A 10,338-nucleotide genomic window follows, 5' to 3' on the forward strand; every position below is an offset into this window, starting at 1 on the left:
CAAATGTCAAGTTTAATAAGTTTTGCTCCATAGGCAATACTTTGAACTATTGACATATTGATGATTTGACCATAGAGTAATCAGGATGAATAATTCAAGATCATCCAGTTTCAAGGTCTTTAGGCATAATTTAAAAGGCAAAATAGCAGTAAGCATCCTTCATATTCAATCCTAAGGTTATGAATTTAATTCATCAAGAAAATAAAAAAGATGAAAGCTCCTAAGCAATGGCAATTTTCTTTTTTTATTGAAGTGTCGAAATAAATAAAAAAGATATACACACCTAAAAAAAAAAAAGGAAAGTCAACATATAATATACATGATACACGAAATTAAAATTTCAACTTTAGTAAACTATATAATTTTTTGACCAATAAATATTCACAAGGCTGTCATTTGACACTCTTTGGCATAAGGTATCTCCACCATTATTCCTAAAGAGTGGTAGAGAAAAGAAACTGAACAAATTGCTTTTTAACTAAAAAAATGTACACATGCAAAAAAGAAAAAAAGAAAAGCAAAATGTATACATACAATGCAAGTGTTAATTTCGTACCATATTGTGGGATTGTGATTAATTCGCTATCATATCACATAAGATTTATTAAAGGAAAAACTCGATTTGTTGAGATTCTTTTTTTTACTTTAGGCTCAAAATCGGGACCTTAAAACAATAAGGGAGGACCGACTACAAGAAAAGTAAAGTTTCATAGACTCATCAGTCAAGGTTATTTCCATTTAATCAGTAAAGGAAAAAAAGAAAGCAAAGCTTAATTAGCGAAATTTATAAGCCCAAACGGTATCACACTCTTAGAATAGAGTCTCAACGTACCAGTGTATACCTAGTTCCATAGCTAGGCTAGTCACTAGCTAGAGAACGACCAACCTACTAAATTGAAGAAATTTTTTTTCATTCCATCAGAATCCTTGATTATTATTCATCGACTCTAGTTTCTGCAATAACTTTGCCCCAATGTAACCTTAACCACAACATATTATTTTTTTAATAAATAATCAATTCTTTTTAAGTCAATTTGATTAAGTGAAGATGTGAGTGATAACGAACAAAACCTAAAAACGTGTAATTAAGAAAATGCAACTTGTAAAGAAAAGACACCGCCTGACTTGCACATAATATTAAGATTCCAAAAAACCCCACTACCAAAACAAATATGTGGTTATCTTCTTATGAAAAATAAAAAAAATAAAAAATCAGATTAACAAAATTATAAGTCAATGCTTCATTACTAATTAAAAAAGTTAGCGTTCAAATTGAATTAAACAGTTGTAAAGTTATAGGCTGGATGGTATATATATAAATACAAATAAACATATACAATATACAAGTTACATAAATATAAATATGGATAAAAGATTAGCATATGGTGGATGATAGCTATCTAATCACAACCCATAACCAAAGGGATTAATTAAATTTACAAGAAATGAATCATTAAATTAAGTTGTGGATCAACAAAATTATATAAGTTTAGTGATCATGAAGTGAACAAATTTATTTATTATTTTAGCAAAAAAACAAAATAATGTTTCATTTATTTCCGGCTCTCTATAATTTTAACAACCAAAAAAACAAAACAATGTTTGACTTATTTCCGGCTCTCTATAGTTTTAACAACTAAATCGTCTAAAGGAACCTGTTTTAGTGACCGTATGAGGAAGTTTTATTCATTAAAGTCAATTTCAAACTTTCGATAATCGCTTATCCTAAGGTATATAGGTGAGCATCAGATGGACTTCATTCAAAAATACCACCGCCCCAAGAGTCAAAAAGAAAATAAATACGCATAATAAGTCTTAGATCAATGAATAAACTGAAATGAATGAAGAGACATTTCTCACTCAGCAGGTTAAAATAGAAGACCAATGAAAGACACTCAAGACTACAACATGTTGTGAAAAAAGAATATTAAACGAACATTTTTCATTATATTTTCGAAACACACTTGAATATAGATATTACGAACGTTATCACATACATAACCAAATAATTTGTTATCTCACCAATCAAAACAATTTCTTAGTTACTTAATATCTATAGTGAATAAGTATATAAGAACTATCTAAATAACACTTAGTTGAGACATGACAAGATATATATAACACAAGTCATAACTCATCATAATGTATAAAATACTTCCTCTGTTTCAAAAAGATTGGTTTGGTTTGACTTGACACGAAGTTTAAGAAATTAAAGAAGACTTTTGAATCTTGTGGTCCTAAATTAAAGTTATGTCAAATGTACAAAATTGCCCTTAATCTTGTGGTCTTAAACATGCCACGTGGAAAGCAAAAAGTAAAATGTTACCAAAAAAAAAAGGGGGTCATTTTTTTGAAACTGACTAAAAAGGAAAGGAGGTTATTCTTTGTGAAACGGAGGGAGTAGTATATAAAGTGGGACCAAAATAGAAGGCACTAATTACAAGAAACAAATGAAGAAATGATGTAATGGGTTGAAGGATATGGGTAGTGGGACAAAGTAAAGAGCACTAAATGTGGAGGTAATATGTTGAATAATATCATAAAAAATAACAGTTGTCTTTGAAGGTGACTTTAGATTGAAGCCATGGAAAACTATTAAAGTGGCTATAAAGGTAATAATAGTAATAGTTGTGGATAAGTAAAGATATTTTTTTTAATATGGGACCAAATAGGGCAAGTGTACGAAAGGAGTACCTTTCCTTTTAAGAACATGCTATAAGGAATTGCGGAGCAAAAATTAGTTCATGAAAATTTGATTCGTTTAATTTATTTAAGTTTGATTTAGTCATTCACTTGCTATTTTCAAATCGAAAGTTAATTTTCTCGTCATCTAAACTAGACTCGTTTCTTTTCTAGGAAGGTCCTTCTAAAATTATGTTTAGTGCCACTTTATTATTTTCTCAATCGGTAGTTGGGATTTCAAAGTTTTTTTTTTTATTTGATATGTTTTATATATAGTTATAATAAGAAAAAAAACTCATTAGGTACTGAAATAATTTTTAAAAATAAACAAAAAAATAAAATCTTAATACCTAAGAATTGGGTGAACTAAGTTATAATTCATTATTAGTCCATTCCAACTCAATCAATTTAATCCAAGTAACTTTTAATGGGGTTAAAAGCGTTTTCAATATAATTCATATTCTGTATTTGTTTGATGAGAAATACAAGTCTGTTTTTTTCACTTTCTTCATCCCTTTATCAGCACAGTCTATTTTAATCCAATCATTTGACCCCCTTATATTAAACCCCATTTATTTATTTATTACCTTAGATTTTTCTGCATAAAATTTCTTCCCTGAAATCTGAATTTTATCAGAATTATTTAATGATTAATATGATGTTTTTTAATTAAACAAAAAAATATAGGCGCCGAAATCAGAAACTCATGTGTATTGTATTATTATTATTTTTATTTTAATATAATTTTTAGAAACTAATGTTTTCTTGTTGTCGGTCTGTCTTTTTTTTATTTTTTTTGCTTTTGTTTTTTTTTTGTTAGCATGACTGTAAATAAATTAGAATTATAATGTAAATCCTTTACTACCCACAATTCAGAAATTTCTTAATACTTCAATTATTAAAAATTCTTAAATTTTTGAAAAATATTATAATTTTAAAAGTAAAATCAACTCAGTGATAATTAAGAATATAAAGATTAAATTCATCATGTTAAAATTTTGAAATTACCTCTAAATCACGTTTCTTCCATTTAAATTTATTTTAGACCAAGAATGAACAAAATGAAAATAAAAAATATTAGAAACTTTCTGTGTTTTCTAAAAAAAAACCAAAAAAACAAAAATTGTCCACATTGTTTAAGGGAAACCAATCATTTTTATATGCAACTTGAAGCAAGGATTTGCAATCTATATTCCGGAATATAAATTTAAACCACGGAGAAACAAGAGATTATAATTTATGACTTAATTTTTAATTTAATTTTATAATTAATTATTTTTTAAAATATTAAATTTAGTATATTCAAATGAGGAAATGATGATATAATACAATTATTATTATTATTATTATATTTTTATTTTTTTTAAAGACGTATCAAATTAATATTAGACAACTAAAAATGAATGTAGGAATTATTAGTTTAGGCATAGGATACCTTATTAAATAAAGTCTCTTCTTGAGGAGTTTGACCACAAACTTTTCTAGAAAAGTTTGCAAGCTTTTTGCTTGTTTCTATTTTATTTTTCTTAAAAGTTATCCAAAAAACAAGTTGGAAAAAAGCGTGTGGGAGCATTTATTTTTTGTACAAAGAATGTTCTTAAAAAATAAGAAAAAATACTTCTCAAAATAAGAAAAACAAGTTATATAAATGATATTTTTTATTAATTATTTATACTTCGTCCTTTAATATATATCATCTTCATCCTACCCACGTAGCACTATCCCCATCGTCCCATACACTCTTATACACTTACCCTCATTTCTCATATATTTATTTAAATTATATATAAATAATTTTAAGATAATATTTCTTACTTAACGATTTACATAAAATAAATGAAAATTCACTTTTTTTAATAATAAAAAAAATCATAGAAAATATTTTCCTTCCTACCAAACACAAATATATTTAATTTGGTCATTTGTGCAGGATATTGAGGAGTATGGTACTATTGATAAGATGGATTGAAACTTCCTCAAATAGCAAAAATTATAAACAACATGGGAACAAAAAAGAATAGGCAAACGATTCATTCCTTTACAAATCTCCCGTTGGTTTCATTATCAAAAATAAATATTTTATTTTACTTATCCATTTTAGTAAATCAAAAAAATTATTTTTTCTCAGTACTATTTTTTATTATTAAATAACTATATAAAATAATAATAATCAAATTTAGAATCCAAAATATAATTTGGTAAAATACACCTTTAATTAAAAAAAATTACGAGATATGTCAAGTCAATATGAATCAAATAATACGAAATAAAGGGAGTATTAAAAATCTATTACTCATCAAACTTCTTCAAAAGAGAAGAAAAAAAAAGTCCAAAAAAGGTGTTCAAATGATGGAAAGCATGTAGGTGTTAGTCACAAAAGAGAGAAGTACGTGGACAATTTGATCTCAACATCACAACTTATAAGACCTAATAATGATTATAATTATAGTGGTTAGTGTGGATTAACATATAGCTGTCAGTATTGAGAAATACTACCACTAACACTATTTTTTTTATTTTTCATTTTGTGTTTGATATCTACATTGGAGTCTGACTATACCCAAATTCACATTGAGAAGTTTCACATTGAAGATAAAACATTCTCTAACAAAGACAACTCTGGACCAAGGAAATTCGACCCCAACATATAAGCAATTGGAAGAAAATATGTGATAAAACTTCTTATTCAAAAGAGCTTCTCCATAAATATTTCCTAAAAGGAATTCAAATGGAAATCATGTGTCTATTAATCATGAGGAAGCATAGTATATGAGGACAATTTGATCACAACAATGTAATTATAATGGATTATGGTCTGGACGAATAAACATATATACCTGTCACTTCTAATAAATAAATAATATATATATAATAATAATAATTGGTTTTCTTCCGACTCTTGAATCTCTTTGAAATTCGATTAATTCAAATTTACGCTGAAAACTTTCAATTTGGGAGTGTTCTCAGTTCTCAAAGACGTGGCTTCATACACAAGCTTCAAATTCAAAATTTTGATCAAGGATGAAAGAATATAGATCACTATATCACAATTTTTGATAGTCTAACAATACAATAATTCTCTCGCCTACTTCGTCTTACCGCGCCTCCCAATCACAAGTAGTTTCTATCACCTACCATTAACTGTTAATAATATAAGAGTATGTTTAGCAATAAGGCTACTATTTAATTTTCACGTTTGATCTTAATCAGAGATTTTGGGTTCGAGCCCTGTATATGAAAGAGTTCTTGGTAGAGAGCCCTTCCTCCCGAATGGGATCCAAAGCTGTGTGAATTCAAAATAGTCAGAAATTAATGCGGATATGGAATACCAAATGAAATATATATATAGGAAACACTCTATTTCCTTACAGTGAGTAGGGTTGTTCAAAACCGATAATTTTGTTATTGGGTCAATGGTTCGGATTAATGATTTATCGATTCGGGTCTCGATTTACTATAAACTTCTTATCGACTTATCGGTTCGGGTCTCGGTTTGGCCATATTTCTAGCCGGGTGCCCCGATAACCCGATAAGAAGTTTAATAAATTACATTTATATCACTTAAGGCCTTAGGCATTTTTAGCCTTTAGGGTTTACACTTCAATCTTCAGAGCTCTTTACAGTGACTTTATAGTTGACACTCAAATTCATAATAATATTCCAAAGTTGTGACATCACTCATTGATTCACTGTCACTGCTCCCACGCCGGCAAGTTATATTGAATATTATTCTCTAAGTGTCTAAATTGAGGTTCAAATGGTTGATTCCCTTACTTTAATTGTTTATTTTTATCTTCTCATTACAGTGAGTGAGTATTGGACTAGAAAAGTTCATCGGTGACTACTGACTATTGCGTACTGTTAATGAGTGATTAGTCCATTAGTAATTCTCAATGAAAATTATGTGAATTGTTAACAGTTAACCTGATAATCGAACCGATAAATCGATATCTTAACGGTTCCATAACGGTTTAGCATGATTACAAAACGATAACCGATAAAATTCCAAAACCAAACCGACCGATACACAACCCTAACATAAACAAATATGCCAATTAATTATTATAGGATTCAATTTCTCTTCACCTGCTCCTATTTTTTATTTTATTTTATTTTCATTAGCTTTACAACTAAAAAATATTTTTCTTATCTTTTTGTTTTCTATTCTTCTTGATGTTTAAGTTAATTTTCTTTTTTCTCTACCCCTTTCAAAAAATTTCCCCACTTTATTTATTTAATACATTCAATTGGTTATTTCTCAGAATCGTAACTGACTTTGCTTGTTATTTTTTGTCATTATCAAAGTTTAAATTCTTTTGTTTTATTTAATTAATTTCATTTCCTTCTATTGATTTGGGGTACACTTGTCAAATCAAGCATCTTATAAGTCACAACTATTTTTCATCTGAGCGATTAAAATAACAAAAGATTCATCCATTAAATTAGTTGTTCTTAAAGTGATTATTAGCATGCTTTAATTCTAGTTAAATAATTTAATTAGAAACTAAAACTCTTCTAATACAATTTAGAGGTCGATTTTCAACAACCTTATGTCATTAAATCTAAAAGATATTATGTTAATCGATTACCTAATTACGCGTAATAGTAGACATTAAGTTTTTAATTAAGATCTTTTCATTAATATCCATTGGTTTTGTAATAATTAATTAACCAAGGTACAGAAATAACAACTAAAGTGACAGGTGGCCTTTATTAATTAAAAAAAATGATAGAAAGATTTTCACAGTATTCTCAAAATATTTAGGGGGAAAGGGGTTGGCCAAAAGGAAAAAGAAGGTACTAACATACGAGACATTTCAAATAGCTAGTAACGTGGCGGAGTCGAAATTTTTATTAAGAGATCAAAATACGAAAAAGTAAATATACGAAGAATTGAAGGAGCTGAGATTGAACATCTACTATATATAGAGACGAGAGGTATTGCTCAAATGGTAAGCACCCTTCACCTTTCGTCCTGAAAAGGGCGAAGCCAAAATTTTCATTAAGGGTTTGAATATATAAAAAAGTAAACATACGAAGAAGTCGAGAGAATTCAAATATATATATATATATATATATATATATATATATATATATATATTATTTTTTATTTTTTAAAATTATTTTCTTGCTGAAGGTGGTCGGATTCGGAAGAACCCAGTACTCATGTAGCTCTGCCCCTCTTATTGAAGTTGTAAGTTCAAGTCATCAAGAAATCAAAATGGGTAAAAATTCCTAAAGAGAGATAAAACTATATATATTGTCAAGGAGGTTCAGATGAATTACCTCAATGCTTAGATTTTTTTTTTCGAAAGTTAAAAAAAAAAAAAATTAAAATTTGAAAAATAATTTTAAAAAAGGTGCTGGTTTATCAAGTTGGCCCATTATTTCAAGTTTGAAAAAGAGCTTCTTTTTTTGGAGTTCTCAAATTTTCATTGACAATTTTAATTGTACTTTGTTTTTGTTAATGATTAGTGCAAGGCATTGTCAATATTCTGCATAATTATATTTCCTGTGCATGCATGATATTTTAATTAATTAGGAGGTACATGGAATTATTAATTTAAATTATTTTTATTTTTCACATTCATGCATCTGTTTACTTTTTGGCAAGGCAAATGACTATATGAAATGTTTACAAATAAAAAATCTATCATACTTTATTAATCGTAACTAAAATTGGAATATATAGTTTGGATTTGGTTTGTACATTTTTCTGATTTTTATTGCCCAAATCTTCCTAGGGAACAAAGTGAATATATTATATATCACTTTTAGATATAGGTCTTTAATTTATTTGTTTATTTTGGTTCATTATTTAATTAACCATATATATGTTACATTGTTAAAAGTGGAAAATATGTCTATATATTATACCCATACCGACTTTTCTACTACTAGATCTTCTTTTAGGACCAATCCTAGTTGACAATTAGATATGTACATAAGATATTGTTCTATGAAACTCCCAACATATAATTACCTAATTTTGTCCACCACAACCAGCTCCTATTTGTCATGTTCTTGATAAGTTGAACGGCACAGTACAATATATTATTTAATTAATTATCTCTAAATTCTAATACTTCTTCGGTTTGCCTTGACCTCTTTTGAAACTATCAATAGATCACAACCTCTCACACCTCCCCACTGAAACATCTGATTATCTCTTCACATGTCCAAACCATCTGACTTTTACCTTCATCATTTGTCCTCCAACAAAGCACTCACACCTTGTCCCCGATTTTCTCATTTCTAATCCTATCTTTTTTTAATGTGTCCATACATCCATCACAATATCCTGAATGATGAGAGTTCTTGACTGACTAGCACTCTGTCTCATACAATATATATATATATATATATATATATATATATATATATATATATATAAATTTGGTCCAACTATCACTAGAGCTTGTCTTTAATTATTGGTGGCACTTCCTCATCACTCAACACTCGATTGTGAGTTTCCATTTCATCCACCTTAAATCAGTGCGATGAGTGACATTCTCGTCAATCTTTTTAATTTTTTTGATAAAAGACTCAAAATACTTCAAACTTAGCTTCCTCTCTTTTGGATGACATATTTATCTTTATCATCAAGCCTTATTTCTATATCTGCCTCATGCCTTACGCCACACAACTATCACTCCAAAAAGTTAAAGAGGATTCAACATCTATATATTAATAAAATTTGACTTTCGAAAACAAAAAGTGACAAATAAAATTAAATAGAGAGTAATTCCCCATTTGGTCTTTGTTTAGTTAGTCAATCTCACAATCAAAATACGCTTATAATACCATGATGACACTTACTAGATACGAGTAATTTGTTCAAATCCAATAAACTTTGCGTATGTGTTACGAAAATCCCCTAAATTAGTACCAAAAAATAATAATCAAAACCTAATAATAGAATGTTCACTGATATTTTCATCTAGGTTTAGCAAACTTCCATTACTTAGGAAACTACCCGCCTCTCAGTGCTCCGCGTTCGAATGAAACGTCTCATTTTCCTTTTTCCCCGTTGTTTCTCTCATTTTGTCCATTTCGAATATCCACCAAAATGACAAGAGTGACATAGCTGTTTCTCACATTGGACGATTTATCAACAACCAAAAAAAAAAGGTTCCACTATAGTATATGATAATAATAATGTTGCCGGATTTCTGTCTATATTCTCCAGCATTTGTCAAACTGATAGTAATGGTAATATTCTTCGTGTAACCTGTCACGTCAATTTTTCATTTCCGTTCTTTCTTTCTTTATACTGCTTTGACCTAAAGATCTATCGAAAACAGTTTCTCTATCTCTAAAATAGTGATAAAGTTTGTATATACTTTACGCTATCTAAATTAATCCACTTTATGAGATTACATTGAATATGTTGTTATTATAACATGTCACGTTGATTCAAAAAGAAAAACGATTGGTATTCTTAAGTTACACGAATATTTCACAAATTGACATATATTGGAACTGTATATTTATGGTATATATATACATCAACATCCGTCCTTTTGATTAATATACATAAAATGATAAAACAAGGTCCAAAAATGTACGATGCTTATGTGTCTCAATTCTTATTATAATTCTTATATAACACTGTTCGAATTTTGAGAAATGAAATTTTTAATTGTAATATGTCAT

Source organism: Solanum stenotomum, chromosome 10, assembly GCF_019186545.1.
Source record: "Solanum stenotomum isolate F172 chromosome 10, ASM1918654v1, whole genome shotgun sequence".
Lineage (NCBI taxonomy): Eukaryota > Viridiplantae > Streptophyta > Magnoliopsida > Solanales > Solanaceae > Solanum > Solanum stenotomum.